At 44.0% G+C, this 22575-nt stretch overlaps 1 protein-coding gene across 2 annotated transcripts in view; it reads right to left on the minus strand.

Annotated features, from left to right (window-relative positions):
* The window catches only part of FOXN3 (forkhead box N3), a 304442-nt gene that overhangs the window by 225103 nt on the left and 56764 nt on the right, over positions 1–22575 (minus strand). Inside the window, exon 1 of one of the 2 annotated variants that reach the window (XM_073349401.1) lies at positions 6669–6693. The exons of the other annotated variant lie outside the window; for it this stretch is intronic. The gene's annotated coding sequence lies outside the window, so the exon portion shown is untranslated. Of the gene's footprint in view, positions 1–6668; positions 6694–22575 lie in introns of those variants that run through there. 2 annotated transcript variants of the gene reach the window in all.

Consider the following 22575-nt stretch of genomic DNA (forward strand, 5'->3'; position numbering starts at 1 on the left):
GTTTAAGGCCAGAAGGGACCATTGTGATCATCTAGTCCAGTGGATCCCAAACTTGTTCCACCGCTTGTGCAGGGAAAGCCCCTGGCGGGCCGTGCCAGTTTGTTTACCTGCTGTGTCCGCAGGTTCAGCTGATCACGGTTCCCAGTGGCTGCGGTTCGCTGCTCCAGGCCAATGGGAGCTGCTGGAAGTGGCGTGGGCTGAGGGACGTACTGGCCGCTGCTTCCAGCGGCTCCCACTGGCCTGGAGCAGTGGACGCAGCAGGTAAACAAACTGGCCCGGCCTACCAGGGGCTTTCCCTGCGCAAGGGGTGGAACAAATCTGGGAACCACTGGTCTAGTCTGACGTCCTGTATAGCACAGGCCATTAATTTTCACCCAGATACCCCTATATTGAGCCCAAAGACTTCAGTTAAATTAAAGCATTTCAGTCCTCAGGAGACAAAATTATTGTGTGCCAGAGACAGAGAATGGGAGAGACGGAGGTGACCCTGATGCCTTAGCCCCTGCAATGGCAGGAACTGATTAGGTGGGGAGTGCCCAGCAGGGGATTAGGTAATGCCAGCAGGGGAACCACACACTGTGCTGCTGAGGAAGGTGGAAAACTCCCAACGTTGCTGCCAATCTGACTGGGGGGTGGGGGAGTGGGGATTCCTTCCTAACCCCAAATCTGGCAATCAGCATATGTGAGCAAGACACATCAGCCAGGCATATAGGAAAAGAATTCTTTGTACCACTTCAGAGCACCAGTCCATGCTGTCTGGTGTTGCATCTCCAGCTGTGACCAATCCCTGTAGAGGAAGGTGAAAAAAAGCTAACTCATATTACATCTGGCAAATTGTGCATCGGGGGGGAAATTCTTTCTGATTCTTGCAGGCAACAAGCAGAAGCCCTAAAGCATGAGGAGATTTTATTATAGTCATCATCTCACTGCAGATCTGCAAGTGTTAAAAACAGAGGCAATCCTGTTCTCTCCATGGCCCATGAAGACAGGGGAAGATTAAGAGGACTAGGATTCAGAGAGCTGAGAAGTTCGGATCTAGATTCGAATCCAAATTCAAACGAAGCCAGAGTTTGAGAGTGTTTAGATTCCATGTTTGTTGCAGAGACAGGTGTACAGCTGTGCAGTCTGGAGCTACAATCCAGATCTGAAGTTTGTGATGTGTGCATGTGGAGGGGATGTTGATTTCTGCGTTCCACTTTGGAACCAGCACTACTTGATATTAATAAAGAGATAGACTTTGCACTCTGTACTGAGAGGGGCCACATAGCAGCTGGAATCCCTGAGAGGACTTGCGGCACTCGCTAGGGTAGACCTGTGAAGAGGGTGTAGCATAATGCACCTATTCACTAGGGAGCAGAACTGTGGTGCACCTTCACCCACCCTAGCCCCTTTCAGGCACCCACCACCCATTAGGGTATGAGAATAGAGCTTAAAGGGATTACACTTCTCATAAAGATTCTAGCTGAAGCTTGTGTGGTGGCACAAGGGGAAGTAGGTGAGTGAATCTCTTTGCATATATCCCCCTACTAGTCATTTACTGGCTGACCAGAATCTGTGCCTACACTAGCATATCCTAGCAAATTGCTTAAAATGTAGGCAGTTTCTATGCCATAACCATGGTGATATCATGTGAATAGTAAGTAACTGAGTACTGGGGAACCCACTGAAGCCTCAGTAATACAGCCATGGAAGATGGCAATAATTTATCATCTCTGCAGTAGTTTAATCCCAGATGCACCATTTGCTAATTTATTTCCATATGTACCTGGCAGAGGGATTAATCAGCCATCTCTCTCTGAAACTAGGATTGCACTTTATCCCTTTAGTAAGCAAGAGAAAACAAATGCACACAGCAAAATAAGAGTTCCACTTAAAGGGACTCTGTCAACCTTAATGTTGTTTTTTTACTTAACAACAGCTTCTTAAACATTTCATACCAAAATCTGTTTTTACCTCAGTGTGTCTCTCCGTTTACTTGTGGTTTTGCCAATATTTGAGAAAATGGAAGCAGAAGTACTGAGGGGGGCCTTCATGGGCCAGCTGTGGGAGGTAGTGTTGAATATTGGATAGAGCACTGGACTGGGACTCAGAAGATATGGATTCTGTACCACTGTCCTGTTAGGTGACCTTGAGCAAGCCACTTCCCCTTTCTATGCCTCAGTTTCCTTGTCATAAATATAAAGGGAAGGGTAAACCCCTTTGAAATCCCTCCTGGCCAGGGGAAAGCTCCTCTGACCTGGAAAGGGTTAAGAAGCTAAAGGTAACCTCGCTGGCACCTGACCAAAATGACCAATGAGGAGACAAGATACTTTCAAAAGCTGGGAGGAGGGAGAGAAACAAAGGGTCTGTGTGTCTGTCTATATTCTGTCTTTGCCGGGGATAGACCAGGAATGGAGTCTTAGAACTTTTAGTAAGTAATCTAGCTAGGTACGTGTTAGATTATGATTTCTTTCAATGGCTGAGAAAAGAACTGTGCTGAATAGAATAACTATTTCTGTCTGTGTATCTTTTTTGTAACTTAAGGTTTTGCCTAGAGGGGTTCTCTATGTTTTGAATCTAATTACCCTGTACGGTATCTACCATCCTAATTTTACAGGGGGGATTTCTTTATTTCTATTTACTTCTATTTTTATTAAAAGTCTTCTTGTAAGAAAACTGAATGCATTTTCATTGTTCTCAGATCCAAGGGTTTGGGTTTGTGGTCACCTATGCAAATTGGTGAGGCTTTTTATCCAACATTTCCCAGGAAAGGGGGGTGCAAGCGTTGGGAGGATTGTTCATTGTTCTTAAGATCCAAGGGTCTGGGTCTGTAGTCACCTAGGCAAATTGGTGAGGCTTTTTACCAAACCTTGTCCAGGAAGTGGGGTGCAAGGTTTTGGTAAGTATTTTGGGGGGAAAGACGTGTCCAAACAGCTCTTCCCCAATAACCAGTATTAGTTTGGTGGTGGTAGCGGCCAATCCAAGGACAAAGGGTGGAATATTTTGTACCTTGGGGAAGTTTTGACCTAAGCCGGTAAAGATAAGCTTAGGAGGTTTTTCATGCAGGTCCCCATATCTGTACCCTAGAGTTCAGAGTGGGGGAGGAACCTTGACATTCCTGATCTGTAAAATGGGGAGGATATTTAGCTTTGTCAAATACTGTCCCTTTAAAGGAAGGTGCATATGTTTCCAAAGCAATGCCTGAGCACTTTGGGGCCACACTGATACAGACGATAACAATAATATTTAGCTCTTATGAAGTGGTTTTCATCAGCAGATTTCAAAGCACATTACAAAGAGCTAATGTCTGCTACTGTATTTCTTCAATGATGTGATTATTAATACATTGTTAAGGTTACTTCTGGTGCCCTTTGAGGATTAGTTTAAAGTCCACTATTGATTTTAATGATATGCCAATGATATTAGTATTAAACATAATTAGTCATATTAGATTGTTTGACAATGACTGTTTTATATACAGTATAGTCATTTCAGAAGATAATAGTTTCAGATAGAGTTAAATAAAGATTCAACTGGAGTTTGAAATGGAACGAGACCAATTAATTGGGAGGCAACATGGTCCAAAGGCTAGTGTGAGGAGAATGAGGGTTCTAGATCTAGTGCCACAGACGTTGTGTGACCTTGTGTCAGTCACTTAACCACTCTGTGCCTCAGTTTCCCCACTGTAAGATAAGGATACTACTTACCCACCTTAGTAAAACACTTTGATATGGCTGGAGAAATATGTGCAAAATATTAATAAAAGCACAAAAAGACAAAAAAAATGACTGCTAAATATAAAGTCTGTTATGAATGTCAGTATCACAGTAGTAGCTATAATCTGATATAAGTCAAAGTATATAAATATTTGGATGTGCTGCTGACAGACGATTTACACTAGAATAGGCATGCTGAATATGTCGATTTGATAATCAGATCATTCAGGAGTTGGCATATTTTACTTTTGTTCATTTCTTTATAGAATAAGATTCTCCTTGTTGGCCTCTTCAAAAATTATATTTAAGTAATATAATGGAGTCTATTGATAGACAGGTTATTAGGTTTCTCACCAAAAGGTAAATTACAATGGAATCAATTACTCAAATCAAGGGTGCATTTGAATTAGTTTCTTTACAGGCGCTGACTTTTATTTTTCCCGCTGGGTGCTCCGCCATTGCTCCATCCTGAGACCCTGCCCCCATTCTGTCCCTTCCCCCGAGACCCTGCCTTCACTCGACCTCTTCCTGTCCCCACTCCACCCCTTCTCTAAGGCCCCCCACCCACCCACCACTCTCCGTTCTCCGCCCTCCCCTGGGTGCCTCCCACCAGCCAACAGAAAGCTGATCAGTGGCCAGCCCCAGGGATGCCAAACAGGAGGGGCTGGTGGCTGCTGAGCACCCCCTATTTTTTTTCAGGGGTGCTTGAGCCCTGGAGCACCCACGGAGTCAGCGCCTCTTTTAGCGTTGTCCACACTGTGGTTCAAAACATACTAGTTTGACACAGTTGTGTCAAAATTAACATGCTTAGAATCACAGGGCGCATTCTGTTATTCATATTTAAGAGTAACTCCATGGTGTCAATGGAAGCAGAATTTGGTCCATAGGCTACATACAATAAGAATTTTTCCATAAATGAAAAACACAAGCCTAATTCCATGTGTCTGTATTCTGGGTTTTGCAAATCTGCAAGACTCTCGGGTTCAAGAGAAGTTGCGTTCTTTGTACTTCCAAAGGTGCTGCATAAGAACTTACATTTCAGACTCACGCAAACAAGAAAAAAGCCTTTGTCACGAAAATGCCATTATGAAACAGCCTTCTCAGGACTGCATATTTTTGGACCTATTGGACCATACCCAGTTTTCTAGAGAGTATGCAGGTGGCGCACATGCTAGCGAGTCCAGTAACCAAAACAGTGACAAAACTCTTACTCCCTTCAGTGGGACGGAATCAAGCCCCACAGGTGATTGCTAAAGAATTATAATAATCAAGGATGCATACTTGGCCTTTGGAAGCAGTAAAAGACTAGATTCTGCCTTGGCCTAATATGGCCATCCAGAGGAGACATTCCCCAAATGCAGCACTGGGTATAAGAGAAGAACAAGGGATACATCTCTGATGCTCACCCCCTAAAGCGAGTAAGCAGGGAGGGAGTAGTGGGGAGTGAATGGAATCATGTCTCTGCCCCCTACAGGCTGGCCAGCACAGTTACCCAAATGTGTGGCAAGGGATAAGGAAAGCACACAGCACCCTTTTAAAGGCTTTAGCAAAATACTCCTCCCTTCTCCCTAGTGCAAGAGGGAAACCTCAATGAAACTTCATTAGAAGGGTGTCTTTGAGGCACAGAGTAGCAGCCATATTAGTCTGTATTCGCAAAAAGAAAAGGAGATCCGATGAAGTGAGCTGTAGCTCACGAAAGCTTATGCTCAAATAAATTTGTTAGTCTCTAAGGTGCCACAAGTACTCCTTTTCTTTTTGAGGCACACAGACTCTCAGTGCTCCCCCTGGTGACAGTGTAATTCTCCCTGGTGATACCCATTACTGAGGAATGTGCCTAAAGGCAAAATCTAGCCCACAGTAAGTACATAGTAAATCTGTAGCAAACAGACATTGTATGTAATCACTCCTCTCCCTATAACAATAATCACAGAAAAGTTGTTTGGAGTGCATCACTTAGCAATCCATTTTGGTGGACATCAAGTTGGTAGAAAACATATACTTCCTAGAGAAACAAAGATTAAACAGAATTAGTCTACAGTTTTATATTCTCTTTAATTGCTTCCCTAACAGTCAAAATGGTAAGTTAAAGACATAATTTTCCACTGATTAATAACAGACATAACATATTTTGACATTAAAAGAATCAATATAAAAGCAGAACTGCCAAGCATTTAAATAAGTTCATAGTGTTAATGTAACAGCTAAAATCTGTACATCTAACACCTGTTCTAATAAACAGATATAAAGGATTTTTTTCTGATCAGTATACATTTGTATGTTTTACATTGCCTCCTCCCAAATTCCAATTCAATCAGTAACATGCTTCTCAAGTGTATATCACTTCTAAAAAAACCTGAAGTAATATATACATAACCTAGTATATGACTTGGTGGCATAAAATAAATGTAGATGCCAATAAAAAGTAACAGAAAATGTCAAAGACAAACCAGGGTCATCTAACGTATACAGTACAGTACACGGAACTGATATTTACAAGAGCTTTCAGAAAAGACAATGGAGTCCCAAATTTTCTCTAATTGCACTAATAATCAGCTCACCTGTCTATCTTATTTACAACTGTCTTTTCAATGAGACATTAAAGGATTAGTTGCTGTAAAGTCTAAAGTACTTTAACATTCAGCAATAAATAAGATTTTGTTTTAAGACTCAGCTATTTACAGCCTCTGTCTGTACGACAGCAAAACCCAGCCCTCCAGTGACCACACACTTCCTAGAGATTTCCTTGGAAAGGTATTTTCCTTCTCTTTATTCAGTCACGTTTATTTACATTCAATCATATTGACCAAATAAATGAAAACTGCTTAAACGGCCTCCTTTAACTTTTCAACTTTGACCATACATTCCAATGTCCAAGTGGAATGCTGCAAACACTTACCCTATTGATTAGATGAACTCGTACAAATTAATATACATTTGAATCCAGAGCGATATTTTAAATTCTTTTACACTTACTTAGTCTAGTGTGTGCTGCCTGCCCACTGATGCGATATCAGAAACCTGCAAGCTACTATTTCTGCAACTGTGTCACTGTAGATAGTCTGAAACATGTACGTAGCTGTTGCCATGGAAACAAACACAGCTAGGGTAGAGTGCCAAGCTGTGTTAATTCCTTCAGCCATGAACCCCAGGGGAACACTAACATTCATCTTCATTCTCCTTTTGTCTCTCACTGCTTTCATTTTTTTTTTCACATTATCAAATGATGGACTAAATACATATGGCAACACCTGAAAATACCATTGTTGAAACAATACAAGCCCCATGCTTTATATCAGAGCATCACTGGTTCCTACACCCTGCAAAAACTTCACTTGGGAGGATGGACAACTTCACTTTTTTTGGTTAGGGTAGGACAAAGGAACAAGAATAATGCAGAACTCAGTTGCAGAGCAGGGTTTTAGCCTGACAGAACAGCTGTCACGTTGGGCTTGGAGATGCTATAGCAGAGCGTCATCTGTTCTGGGCCAGGCAAGAACTTTCTAAAGTGGAACCAAGATATCAGCTTCTCCCTCCCCTCTAAAGTTGTAGTAAACAAGGGGAAGCATGGTCTAGTAGTTAAAGCACAGGTGCCAACTTCCTGTATGACTTTGGGCAAGTCGTTGCATCTCACTGTGCTACTGCTTACCCATCTGTGACACTGGGATAATATTTCCTGACTTCATTGGGGTGTGTTGAGGTGTCATTCTTTAAAATGCTTTGAGATCCATAAATGGAGGGGGATGTAGAAGTATAAAGAGTTATTGTATTATAAATGCTTATGAACTGACATAAATTGTAATTTGGTAGAGGCACTTGACAAGGCCGGGGGTTCTCTGGGGCCAATTTGTCCTTGCCATTGAGCAGTTGCGCCTTCACAGATTAGGAGCATCTAGTAATGGGGTGCAAACTGAACTTTGGCCCATAAACCTCCCTGCTAGTGTAAAAACTGCACAGAAGCAGTCTGGAAAATGGCATGAAGGCCTAGAGATAGGCATGGCTCAGTGCAAGGAGGCACTTTCCCAGCTACCACCACCCATGGAGCAATGCAAAACCAGTTGCCAAGCTGCCATTCTCTTGTTGCCCCAACTGTGCTCTGCCACTCCTGAAAGGAGAGACACTGAATGTGGGGGGAGCATTCACTCTTGTCTGAGTTTAACTCTGGGTCAGTCCCAGTTTTGAGGAAAGGGGAACATTCTACTTAGTGTGGCTCCTCCCCATTACCTCTGGTCCTGCCCACATTTTCCACACAGTCCCAGATTGCGTGGTTATTTGACAGAGGTGGAAAGGTGACCTCGCCTAGAAGAATGTATCCCAATTGGCCATTTATCTCCCCCACAGGGCTCCACCCCAGATTTCTCTATGGCTTTTCCCCATTCCGAACAGCACAGCTGGGCATGGGGACTACATGAGCCAGTATTCATACTCACATAATCCTCTTTGCTTCTTCTGTTTGCCCCAAATTCCAATATCACCCCCCAAATTTACCATGTGATGACTTCTGAATATTTCAGGCTTCACCATTAAACATAATAAATGGCAGGCCTTCACTACCGGGAGCTCACCGGGGGCAATGTCTGGACTAAGGGAGACTTTTTTCTTTAGTGATTGCTGTATATACCCACATTAGGAGACATAACTCACCTGTAAAGATTTAATTACACCTCACTGCTGGAGTCATTTCAGCACATCTGTCTGGATGGAATTCACTCTCTCTCTCTTGCATTAAGCACACATACAGTGAATGTGCTCCTCCATCTAAATCATCTTTGTCATGGTTTGCCAGCAGAGACACCCAACACATTTTTAATGGCTAGATGACAAGGGCCAAATCTGTTACTCACCCAAAACTCCCATGGACATCAGTGGGAGTTTTGCATGGGTACAGTGAGCAGGATTTGGCCTCAAAAAATTAACTGGCCCCAATGAGTCCCTGAAGTCTGCATGTGGGGAGAACCCTAGGGCACTGCTGCAGACAAGGGTGTCAGTCACCTCCCGAGCAGCAGTACCCCTTCCCTTGGACTCTGTAGATGGTTCTTGAGGGGTCCTTGGATCTGTGCCTGGCAAGGGAACAGGCAGTGGGTAAGTCAGAACAGTAGATGGACAACATATTCCCACTGTTCCTGCAGAACTCAGGATGGAAATGCCACACAGTCTGAGGCTGTACTGCACTTCTGAGCCCCTTCTCCCATCCCCCTCTGCATTGAGAATTTTCCTTTAAGAAGAGTGCTGGGGATCGCCATGATCTGCAGAAGTCCTGGCAGCTGCAGTGCCAGGGAGGCATAAGGCAGAGTATGTACAGAAGCATTGGGCCTTTGCGTAGATGGCCTGCTTCCCACTGATGTCACAAATTCCATGTGGATCTCAGGAATTCTGAAAAACAATTGGAGAGATTTCCTCTCTGTTAGTCCCTTCCCCTCGATTTTCTAATCAGGGGAAGAGGGACATTTGGGTCCTGAGTTTTGATGGCTTAGTAAGAGGGGCCCAACTGAACACAAATCTTTTAAATCAGATACAGCTGTGAAAGTCCAATTGCCCCTTTAAGTGTTTAACTACCGTACCCAGAACTAACAACATGGGCCAGTAACAGGATCACTGCCGCCAAAGGTTGGTGAGAGGCATTTGTCTGCTCTCCTTGACATTGCAGTCTTATGGTAAGAAAGAACACATTTTAAAGCCTGGTCTCTGGATCAAGAGGGATGTTAGTAGAAGATTACACTATAAATCTAATCCCTTATCCCCAGTACTCAACAGTTTGGTATTTGAACCAGCCTTTCATCAAAGAAACTGACATTGGAGTATTAGGAAATTTGGTCAATTGATAGTGAATGAGGCAGTCATGTCTATCAATCTGCTCAGAGGCAGACTGGTGACTGCTCCTGTCAGTTTCTTCAAATGAGACGTATTTTGAGTTCTCAAACAGTTCATTCATCTTTTCACTAGGGTGCACCTTGGTAAAAGCTTCTTACATCTTCCATGATGCCAGTACAAATTCTCTGCTATTTCAAAGTACATGTTTTAGGTACTTGTATGGTTCCCATCACCACAGTATCTGAGAGCCTCCCCAAAACCCTGTGAGGTAAGGAGAACTCACCATTTTACAGATAGGGAATTGAAGCACAGAGAGACTAAGTGAGCTGCCCAAGCCCACAGCAGAAGTCTGTGGCAGAGCAGGGAATTAAGCGCAGGTCTTCTATGTCTCAGCTGAGCACCTAACCATTGGACCTTCCGTCCTCCCAAAAACATGGGACAAAGATCTGGACTGAAATATCCCCACAAATTCTGGCATGCGATGGACAGCTACAAGCAGGATTTTGTGACTCTATAAAAAGTCATCTAATTCCACTAAGGTCCTATATACAGTAACACAGCCTGATGGGGTAGCCCTCTTCTCTTTCAACTAATAGGGGGTTAGGAGATCTGTGACAGTCTAGCTCTCCCCTTACTCAACACAGGCCAGCACAGAACTTCCAGCATCATAACTTTAAAGAGTCTATGGGGGGAAGGAAGCACTTCTCAAAGGATGGGTCAACCAGTCTATAGAAAGATCACTTTCTTTTAAATTCAATAGGACTTTTCCATAAGAGTTGGGCCTCAAATGTACAGTTTTTATAAACTCTGCAAGAGGAAGAGACTGCACAGTTTATAAAATTCTTCAGGAGAATGTTCATTCTGTAGGCTGTCTCACCAAAGGATTTTAAATTCCACAGAGTTAAGCACTTCTGGACTTTCAATGCATACATATCTGGAATAAAACAGTGGGGGGAAAACCTGACCTACAGTGTCTGCATGACACAGACACCAATGTACCTGTATTTGAGTCTCTTTTTCTTCCTCTTTCCAGTCCCTTTCAGAAGAAGCCAAAAAAAAAAAAAAAAAAAGAAATCTGACATGTTGGGATGGCACTAGGACCCAGATCCTCTAAGGCACAGGCCTTATTATACACACACAAACTCCCCAGTGGGAATCAGGCACCTAAATGCCTTAGAGCAGTGGTTTTCAACCTGTGGTCTATGCCTTATATTTCCAAAGGGAAAGTTAGAATTTTGTCAGGGTCCACAAATGAAAAACGATTGAAAACCACTGTCTTAGAGGATCTGGGCCTCCATGTCGTGACTGAGAGACACTAAAGGTACGTCTACACTGCCGCTGGGAGTTTGCCTTCCAGCCCGGGCAAACAGAATCATGCTAGCTCAGCTCAAGCTAGTACACTACAAATAGTAACACGGACATTGTAGCTCAAGTGGCAGCTTGGGTTCTCAAGGCCAATCGACCCACCCTGGGTCTGAGCTCGGGTGGCCAGCGTGAGCCTCCGTCCGGGCTGCAACGTTCACAATGCTGCAGGCTAGCTTGAAATGAACTAGCAAGAGTCTGTCTATGTGGACTGGACGGGTTGCTCCCAGCTGCAGTGGACATAAGATACTTCTCATCACCCAGCTGCTCAGTACTGAGACAGTCTTAATCCTGGATCACTAACTACAGTTGCCCAGCAAGTATTCATGTTTCCGTACACTTTGTAGTGAAAGACTGAAACATCCTGTCTCTTTTTGTTGTGTGACCATTTCCGATTGATTTGGCACTCAACTGTTACTTTGCTTTCCTCTCTGCAGGTGCAAGAAGTTGAGGAGTTGCTGCCTCAACAGAAGAGAGATACCAGGGTTGTGTATTTCAAATCCACTAGTGATGTTGAGGCACATTATTGCTTATATTATGCACAGTATTAATTACATTTTATCTAACGGTTGGTTCTTCTTGGTGTTGAATATTGGTTACAACAAAAACACCATTTATAATTCTGTCAAGTGTATTTTTTAAATATAACCTGAAAAGGGAAGGGAAGTGGGTATGTGCACTATTTGCTTCTTTCTCATGTATATAAATAAAATACATCCTAAAACGGTTTTGAGAGCGAGTATGAGAAGAGAGTTCAGATCTTGCCTACACTGTAAACCTCTATGGCCACGTCTACACTGGGGAAATTAACAAAGAATTTCCTCTCGTGTTATCACCAGTTCTGCTCAACAAGTCTTAGCACCAGACCAGAACTCTAATGTAGATTAATCTTGTGGGGCAGACCTGTTTCCACCACCATGTTAGTTAAACCTGATAAAATCAAGTCAACCTGACACAGTGGTAAAAATGGGTACAGCCTCAGGAAGCTTGTTTAGACTAGGTTCCCTCTAATGCTACCTTCAGGTCAGTTGAACTAGTGATAGCAGCCATGGGTCAAGGTTGCTAGCCACCAGAGAACCCATACCAGGGAAGCCTGATTACTTGGAGAGGAAAGTGATTTTTAGTCAGACTGCTACATTTTTTTGTGTTTTGTTTTTTGTTAACACCTATTTAAACCAAAACACTTGGGAGAAAAGCTGTCTCTTTATTAAATATTTAACACCTTTCCCTTCGGCTGTGGGCTGAGAAAGCTCCCAATCTGCCTGTGAGTCACCATGAAGTCCTCCAACAAAAACAGGGAAGACAAGACTTGATATTTTTGCAGGGGGAAAAAGCCAAAACCAAGCAAAACATTTCTTTTTTTGAAAAAACAAAATAAAAAATTTGTTAGGCCTTCTTTATGCATAATGAAGAAGCAAAAAAGGAGCACAATCACTGACTCCTTTTATTCTCTTTTTATAGATTTTAAGCTCAGAAGGGACCATTAGATCTCTAGTCTGACCTCTTACATAACATAGGCTGTAGAATTTCATTCAGTTACTCCTACTCCTGTACTGAGCCCAGTAACTTGGGTTTGACTAAAGCACATCTTCCAAAAAGACATCCACTCTTGATCTGAAGACACTAAGAGACACATAGTGGCCATGTGAGTAACTAAGTCAGCCACTTATTTCAATCAAATTAAGATAAATGCACTTCAGCATGTTTTCCTTTTTTGTCCAAATCACTTGTTCAAAACCCAGATGAGTTAATTTACTCGCACCGCTGACGACTGTCCTGTTGCCGTTGGCTTAGGCAGCTGTGAAAAAGGTGGCATCTGTGCACTTAGAATAAACTCAAGTAAACTTACTTGGACAAGTCAATAACTCTAGAAACATTGTACACACTCTCACACTGGCACAGAATCACTGGTATGTTCAACTGCTTTGAGCTACTAAATATATTGTAAAAAAATGGAAACCAATGCTCCAAACCACATTTACCAGATTCCACTGTGAGGTGCTGTAGTTCTGACTGCATCATCCACACTTCCTTTATGCCCACTAAAATTACTAATCATCAAAGCAATTGGAACTGCCTGGCTCGAGGTTTTTCATTTCCTTATTATTTGCTGACTTTAAAAGTAACCTATGTAACTGTCATTCTAGCTACTGTGACAAAGTTCCTCCTCTACCTTGGTGGGTCTTGCACTTATTGGCGGATTTGCTCAGCTCGGAGCTTCACGGCAGCTCTTAGTTTGGCCGTTTTCGTGAACCCACAGTCCGGGTCAACTCCTCCTGTGTCTGACCAGGAGTTGGGAGGTTTGGGAGGAACCCGGGCCCGCCCTCTACTCCGGGTTCCAGCCCAGGGCCCTGTGGAATGCAGCTGTTTAGAGTGCCTCCTGGAACAGCTGTGCAACAGTTACAACTCCCTGGGCTACTTCCCCATGGCCTCCTCCCAACACCTTCTTTATCCTCAGCATAGGACCTTCCTCCTGGTGTCTGATCATGCTTGTACACCTCAGTCCTCCAACAGTCCGCGTTCTCACTCTCAGCTCCTAGCACCTTTTGCCCCCAGCTCCTTACACGCGCACCACACATTGAAGTGAGCTCCTTTTTAAACCCAGGTGCCCCGATTAACCTGCCTTAATTGATTCTAGCAGCTTCTTGATTGGCTGCAGGTGTTCTAATCAGCCTGTCATCTTAATTGTCTCCAGAAGGTTCCTGATTGTTCTGGAACCTTCCCTGTTACCTTACCCAGGGAAAAGGGACCTACTTAACCTGGGGCTAATATATCTGACTTCTAATACTCTTCTGTAGCCATCTGGCCCGACCTTGTCACACTATGTACTTTATTTCTAGTGTAATTTCCCATGCAGCAGGTAAAATACAGCAGAAAGTTGGAATGCTGTAATGCATAAACAAAAATCACATGCTTGGACAGTAAATTATCAACTCTCTTTGGTAGCTACAGACAGGAGTCTCAGAGTGAAATCCTTATCTGCTCAACATACAAATCATCAGAGAGGATACTTATTCAGTGGTTCTTTTATCTCTGATGGGATACTGTACTAAGATATCCTCTGGTAAAGTTAGAGAACTAATGTAACACAGTGCCTCCACTGAACACAGATGGGAAAGAAGTGTACAACCATGGCCACTCCACTGAACACTTGGGTCACCTCTAGAATGGATTACTGCAATACCATTTTACCCGAGGCTGCCCCTGAAGGCAATCTAGAAATTACAGTTGGTATAATATGCTATAGCCTGTGTGTTAAAGGGAACACATTTTGGGGATTACATCATACCAGTTCTCTGCACTGACTACCCATCTAGTAAGTGATAAACTTCAAGGATCTGGCCTTGTTCTTCAAATCCCTAATTGGGCTTGAGCCAACATATCTGAAGGATTGGCAAAGGCATTTAATGGGGGTACTAAGACTGACAGATCTTAGATCTATTCTCACTGATCTGAGGCCAGGGACTTCTCAGCAAGGCACCGATAGCTTTGGAATTCTCTGTCACCAGAGATCAAGTTAAACACAATAATTACCACCTTGGGGGCTAGAAGCAAGAGTTACCTTTTCCAGCAAGCCTTCTTCTGGGCGAGCGGGATTGCTGGGCTGCATGACCTAGGAATTGTGTCATCACGCTCTGGTTCTTCCAAAGCAAGCAGTTCAGATTTGTGAGACAGAGGGGTAAAGAGTTTTGTTCCTCTCTTTTAATGGATTTAAATCTTTTTTAATCCTAACTAAATGACAGTCAGATACATCACAGGGATGGGCTCTCTTTAAAAATGAAATCAGTCGTGATGATGATAAAATAGAATCTGTCAGGGTGGCAGAGCAGCAGTCACATGGTGTAGGGCAGATAATTTAACAGCCTAGCCGCCTGAACCCAATATAGGGAGGCAGAAATGGAATGCAAGCTTGGGTAGCAATATTTGGTGCAAGACAGGACAAGCCTAATGGATTAAGGAAATGTGATACGGAATCTTCCCATCAGAAATAATTATAATTAGCCTAGACGTTACAGTAATGTATGAATAATAACTAATTACAATAACCAGATAAACAGTGCTGCTACTGTTTTCAGAGCATAAGCAATAACATTCAGGGGAATGCAAAATCTAAAGTGTGAATTAATAGCCACCAACCACTAACACCCTCCTGTGCACATGAGACTAAAAGCAAATTATGAAGCTAAAATATACATGCTGCTGAAACACGGACTCTAATGTTCAAACTTTGTAAAAACTTTAGCAATCTGTCAAAAAGTTTTTAGGCAAAAACAAAAATTTGCAGAGACCAGCTCCAAATCTTCCAAATCCAAATTGAATACAGGAAAGGAGGTTAACCCAGAAACAAGAAAAGGGCAATGTTTGCCTCCCATCATAATTCACAAAAAGATATGGTCCTTTTTATCCACTTCAGTGGCCATTACAAGAGTAAAAAACTATTTGAGTTATTTGCTCTAGTCTAAAAACTCAACTGGCCAAATTCTGATCTCAGTTCTGCATCTTCCTGCCTATTATTAATGGATGTAACAGGGCTGAATATAATCCAAAATCTGCTGTCATCTGGTAGCTGCCAAATACGAATGAAGCATTGGTGTTGCACAGCGCAACAGGGATACACAGGTGCACCCAAATGCAGAATGTGGCCCAGCATCTATTAATAGTCAGCAGACAGTTAAGTCTTTGTAGTTGTGATCTGATAAATAGATGTTAATGTACCATATAAATATGAAAACTCATTTATTTTTGAACCTATGAATATGAAAAGTTCACCTTCCCATAACCTCTTAGCAAACTAAAATAACACAGATTTTCTTTCAAAATATTCCTAGATTATGATTCCATGACTTAAAGAAGGAGAGAATCTGTTTGCCAGTTCTTAAAATATTAATAGTGAAATGCCAAGACTCATATTCTTATTGTGATGCATTTGTATCTCTCTGAGTAATTCCCATTGGCATTAATAAGAGTCACTTACGTAAAGCTCCTTGCATCAAGATAACATAATCCAAAGAATCTCATTATATAATGATGATTCTGGCTCTAGAAAAGGCAGTGTCCATTTTCCATCTCTTTCGGCTATAGTGCAGTACAGTGTTTAGGGCTCTCAGTGCACCAGTCTATAAAAATCAAATCAAATAAATAATTTTAACTCTCCCTCTCACATGGGGCCACATCCCTCTTGCCTCGCTCAGGCAAGTATTCCCACTGATTGAAGACTATGAGACTATTCTTGTGAGGAAAGCATGTAAGGGGCTTCTGAAGTATGTTCTAAATGTTGATGGTTCCCATTGGGGCTGACCGATTCCTGTCAGAAAGGAGAGATTCTGATGCTGATTCTCATTTACCTTTATGTTCCTTTAAACCTGTACCCAGTACTCCCACTTTCAGGCCTCTTTACACTGGCAGAACCACATGAAACGACCTTAGAGGAGAGTAAATGAGAATCCAGGCCTTCCACCTCTTTGTGGTCATTTTAACCACCTATGGATCTTTTGATACTGGCACAAGCCATAGAAATGGAATGAAGCCCAGCACTAATGAACTCAGCATCCATCAATGGCATTCCTGAAACCCAGGGGCAGGGCCTACAGGGTGCTAAACACCCCAGTGGAGATGCTGAGTGCCCTCAGATCTCAAGCATCCGACGAAGTGGGTATTCACCCACGAAAGCTTATGCTCCAATACATCTGCTAGTCTATAAGGTGCCACAGGACTCTTTGCCTCTTTTACGGATCCAGACGAACACGGCTACCCCTCTGATACTCAGATCTCAAGCAGCTTTCAGGAAGTGCTGTCAGGCTTGTCCTCATGCCTCCTCTTCTACCACAAGCTTTTCCTGCTCTCTGTCTGGTGCTGCATTGCCTGCCTAGACAGCAACAACTTGTTTCTAATTTCCCAGCAATTCTAGCTCTGATACAACAACAATGCCAAATCATTTGAGTCCAATTAAACCTCCAAAAGATGATTCAGAGTAAATTGAACTGTGGTTAATTTTGGTTCATTTTCACATATTCAACTCACACTTTCCAAGAATTTTTAGTCTGAGCTCCATCTGTAGGTTACCCACCCGGTACCAGTACAAGTCTGGTAAGTAAAATGAACTGAGGGATATGCCTGGGAGTTTTTTATTTATTTATTTTTCTTACAGCAGAAAATTAAGGCAGGAAAGAAATCTTTTTTTTTAAGTTTAAATTGATCTATTCATTACATCGACAGTAAGAAGCTCCAGATAACATATGAGCCAGAGGAAACTCCTTTAATTTGGTGGGCCAACTCCTGGATAAAAAAATTTGCTTAGGTCAAGGACAGGTTGGGAGAGATTTAAAAAAAAATCTTTTTATTTAATATCTTTTTAATAGGAGACTGAGCTGGTGTACAAATGAATAGCACTGGTCAAATGATCTTCTCCTTTATTTAGGCAGAGCCAAATTCTCCAGTCCTGGTTCTGGCAAGACTTCCATTGAATTCAACAGTAGTTTGACATAGTGAAAACTGAAAAAGGAGTACAGGAGTTGGACCTTAAGAATCACAAGATGACCAAAGTTCCTTATTTAATTAAATATGTCTAAATTCTACAATGTGTTCAAATATTCATAATCTTCATGAATGGCAAAACAATGTAATTAAAACCAAAAAACTCAGCTTTGAGACAATACAAAACTGGCACTGTGATGCCAGATTGTGCCATCATCAATTCTTATTGCTCCAGGTACCCTAAGTGTATTTAAAAGATCATAACAGTTACAGCCCAATTGCCACTGGGACTTCAGAGCAGGTGCACTCATCATCTAAACAGAAGCCTCCGTGAAAGCAATTCAAGTTGAAATTGCGACACGATTTTCAGAATGTGAAAGAGACCCATTGTGAACAATTACACATTCCAAAAATGCAAAATAAAAAGACATATTCCATCCATTGTTGTATGCAGTGTAATTGTAGCCAGGTCAGTCACAGGATATTAGAGAGACAAGGTGGGTGAGGTAATATCTTTTATTGGACCAGATTCTGTTGGTGAGAGATAAGCTTTTGGAATCCAAAGGCAAGTCATGCCTGACCAACCTGAATGCCTTCTATGATGAGATAACTGGCTCTGTGGATATGGGGAAAGCAGGGGATGTGATATACCTTGACTTTAGCAAAGCTTTTGATACAGTCTCCAACAGTATTCTTGCCAGCAAGTTAAAGAAGAATGGATTGGATGAATGGACTACAAGGTGGATAGAAAGCTGGCTAGATCGTCGGGCCCAACAGGTAGTGATCAATGGCTTGATGTCTAGTTGGCAGCGGGTTCTGCGGCCGGTTTTGTTCAACGTCTTCATTAATGATCTGGATATGGTATGGCTTGCACTCTCAGCAAGTTCACGGATGACACTAAGCTGGGGGGAGAGGCAAATACGTAGGAGGGTAGGGATAGGGTCCAGAGAAATTAGAGGATTGGGCAAAAAGAAATCTGAAGAGGTTCAAAACGGACAAGTGCAGAGTCCTGCACTTAGGATGGAAGAATCCCGTGCACTGCTACAGGCTGAGACCAACTGGCTAAGCAGCAGTTCTGCAGAAAAGGACCTGGGGATTACAGTGGACAAGAAGCTGGCAATGAGTGTATAGTGTGCCCTTGTTGTCAAGAAGGCTAACGACATATTGAACTGCGTTAGTAGGAGCATTGCCAGCAGATCGGGGGAAGTGATTATTCCCCTCTATTCAGCACTGGTGAGGCCACATCTGTCATATTATGTCCCATTTTGGGCCCTCCACTACAGAAAGATGTGGACAAATTGGAGAGAGTCCAGCGGAGGGCAACAAAAATGAATAGGGGGCTGGAGCACATAATTTATGAGGAGAGGCTGAGGGAACTGGGATTATTTAGTCTACAGAAGAGAAGAGTGAGGAGGGATTTGATAGCAGCCTTCAAATACCTGAAGGGGGGTTCCAAAGAGGATGGAGTTAGGCTTTTCTCAGTGGTGGCAGATGACAGAACAAGGAGCAATGGTCTCAAGTTGCAGTGGGGGAGGTCTAGGTTGGATATTAGGAAAAATTATTTCACTAGGAGAGTGGTGAAGCACTGGAATGAGTTACCTAGGGAGGTGGTGAAATCTCCATCCTGAGGGGTTTTTAAGGCCCAGCTTGACAAAGCTTTGGCTGGGATGATTTAGTTGGGGTTGGTCTCCTTTGAGCAAGGGGTTGGACTGGATGACTTTCTGAGGTCTCTTCCAACCCTAATCTTCTATGATGCTATGATTCTAGGTCTGGGAAATTTACTCAAAGTGTCACAGCTAAATACAAGATGGAACAGATGATTTAGCATAAGTAGTTAACACGTATTCCAAGGGACCATTCAAGTAGAAGTGGCCTATTAACACCCTCCAGTCACAGGGAGGAAAGGAATGGGGTGGGGAGAAAGCAGCTGCGGTGTTGTTAGTGGGTTATAGATTGTTGTAATCCAGTGTCTGTGGTCAGTCCATGATTTTCAGTGTCTATCAACATTATGAATTTAATCTATAGTGCACTAGCAATTCCCACTCCCAGCTGCTTCCCCCCTTACTTTCTTCCTTATGACGGGAAGGGTGTTAATAGACCCTCCCGGTGGGTGCTCAACCCCCCCCCCCCGCCTCTTCTCTGCCTCTTCCAGCCCCTGCACTGCCCTCGCCCTGCCTCCATTCCACCCCTTCCGCAAAGTCCTCACCCCTTCCCGTCCCCATTCCACCCCCTTCCCCCAAATCCCCACCCCTGCCCCGCCTCTTCTCCGCCTCCTCCCCTGAGCGCGCCGTGTCCTCGCTCCTCCCCCTCCCTCCCCGAAAGTCCTAAGTGCTGCCAAACAGATGTTAGGCAGCGGGGGGCAGGAAGCGCTGGGAGGGAGTGGGAGGAGCGGGGACGCAGTGTGCTGGGGGCAGGGAGAAGGAGGCGAGGAGGGGGGAGCTTGGCTGCTGGTGGGTGCGGTGCACCCGCTAATTTTTCCCCATGGGTGCTTCAGTCCCGGAGCACCTATGGAGTCAGCGCCTATGCCACTTCTGCTTGAATGGTCCCTTGAAATGTGTGTTAACTATTTATCCTAAACAATCTGTTCCACCATGTATTTAGCTGTGACACTCTTAGTACTTTTCCTAGATCTGAAGAAGAGGCTGTGTAAACTAGAAGGCTTGTCTCTCCCCTCACCAGAAGTTGGTCCAATAAAAGTTATTACTTCACCCACGCTGCCTCTCTAATGTTAAAATTATATAATACATAGGTTGAGAAAAGAGTGTTTGTACATCTGGGTATAGAGCTTAGATTATTCACAAATACAAAGTTTGTTTTTAAAGTAGTAAGATACATAGAGTGCATAATCAGCATTAACCCAAACGTAGGTGAATGAATTTAAGAATACAGTTTAGATATTTAGCATCCATGCATTCAGGTACATTACTCATGAAAAAAGTTATACAGAGAGTTGGTGGCAGAAAGCAAAATATATCAGTGTCCCTCAGTAATTGAGAATTTCGGACAGGTTTCCATTTAGAGAAAAAACAGTCCATTAGCAAAGTATTTGAGTTACTTTCCCGACTGTACTTGTCATCGGCACTCACGCTCATCCCTCCTGATATTGCCGATGTCCGGTGATGTGTTCTATGGAGATGTCCCTTGACCACCTGATGGCGTCCGACACCATGAATTGCCTCATCACCGAGCATAGCGTTGACCGACTCCACATTCTCTCAGCATTTGCTCGTTACTGGGGTCCCATGCGCCCAGGGCTCCGACGATCAGCATGTGCGTTTGGACCTCGTAGCCCCTAGCTCTCAGGGTGTCGGCCAGAAGGGCATATTTCTCCAGCTTTCGAGATCGGGCATCATGGAAAGCTGGGGTCCTGTTCTCGAAGGGCACTGTGACGTCCACCATGATGATCTTCTTTCGGTCCTCACTGGTGATGACAATGTCTGGTCGCAGTTGGCTGTCTGTTCCAGGGAACCTTCTCCACAGGTGGCGGGATGGCTCTGACCAGGCAATCTTGGATGGCATTCTGTCGCGGCTTGCAGCTACACAAGACATGGGGTAGTGTATCGTTGGCATAGCTGCACTTCCTGCATTGCTTGTCCTGATTCTGGTGGCGGATGGCTCCGTTCAGCGGGACGCAGTTGAGCTGGGCCCAGTGGATGAACCTCCAGTTAGCAAATTAGGTGAAGCTGCCCCCAGGGAGGAAGTGGTTGCTGGTGTTCCACTTGCATCTCACCTCAAAGACCTTGCCCTGGTCCGGCTTCCGTTTCAGGTTTTCCACATATTGGCAGCAGATGGCATCCTTCAGGGTCCTCTCCAGTGTGGTTCTGGTTCTCGAAGTGATGACGGTGTGCTCCGTGTTCTTCACCTGTGGTTGATCTCCTGTGTGGGTGCAGTTGGGGTTAAGAAGCAGAACAATCTCTCCCCCAACCCCCCTTATATCCTGCACTGGCCAGATCTGCAGTGGAGAGCATAGACCCCTCCTAGAACCTGTATGGGTACTAGGGCCCAGATCCTCAAAGATGGCTCCTAACTTCCACTGAAATCAATGGAAACTAGGAACCTAAATACCTCTGAGAATCTGGGCCTAGGTGATTGAAAGGATGAAGCCATTGCTCCCAGCCTCTAGTCTCTGAAATCCAGAACTGGATGGAACTGCAAGGCCCAGCAAGGTTCCTCACACACCTACACCTCATAGCCATTCAGCAACTCCCCTGACCATGGGCAGAGACCATGACTCCATCCCACCTGAGTTTTGGGGGATGATGTTAGGGGAACAACGTCAGCCTAGTGGAATTCTTCTGATAGACGGAGGTTGCCAAAGAATTTCTCTCTCCCCTGTGGCTGCTGTGACGAGATTACTAAAGGCCTAGTGAAGTATTAACCTCAGGGGACACATCATGTGTGGAGTGAGAAGGATTGTGTTAGGAACAAGGGATGTAGGAGTTGAGGTCTGGTGAGCACAGCCGGCATCCAAATTAGGGAACAGAGGCAGGTGTCAGAGCTGGAGTCAACTGCTAAGTACCAAAGCCTTGGGGCTGAGCCAGAGTCCAGACCAGGAATCAAAGCCGAGGATTAGAACCAGGGTCAGATACCAAATGCCAGAGCCAGAGCCAGGATTGGTAGCCAATAGTCAGGAGCAAGGTGAATGGGCAGCAACTAGGGAGAGGCAAGGATCAGGAACAGAGCAGGAATCAGGAACAGGGTTGGATCAGGTTTGCAGCAGGAAGCAGGCAAGAGCAGGATCCAATATAGCAGCAGCAAGACGTCTGCATGGTTCCTCACACAGTCCACCCAGCTCACTTCCTAGCTTAAGTACCAGGTGTGCACCAGTCAGGTAGCTGCAGGCCTTAGGTACGTCAATAGAACTTCCTGTGGGAACTGACTTTCCAGTGAGATGCTGCTTCACCCATCTCGTTTGAGGGAGCCCAGGGAACGTCAGTGAGCCAGGGCCCCCACAGTCCTAGGTTCTAGCCATGCACCCTTGGATCCTTACATCATGATCTATATGTGAACTTTTGACCCTGGCACCTCCATCCTCCCAAACAGCTCTTCACCTCATGGAGAAAATGCCTGTTCCCATTGCTCCCCACACCTCTTTATCGGGCACACCCTTTTTCAGAATTACTTGGCCCAGCATACAATCAATTTTTGAGGCAGTAAAGGACCAACATGGGCCCAAGATTTGGCTCTGGATATGACAAATTACGCCTTTTTGAGTTGGTGCTGACAGGTACAATAT

The sequence above is a fragment of the Lepidochelys kempii genome, chromosome 6 (assembly GCF_965140285.1).
Source record: "Lepidochelys kempii isolate rLepKem1 chromosome 6, rLepKem1.hap1, whole genome shotgun sequence".
Classification (NCBI taxonomy): Eukaryota; Metazoa; Chordata; order Testudines; family Cheloniidae; genus Lepidochelys; species Lepidochelys kempii.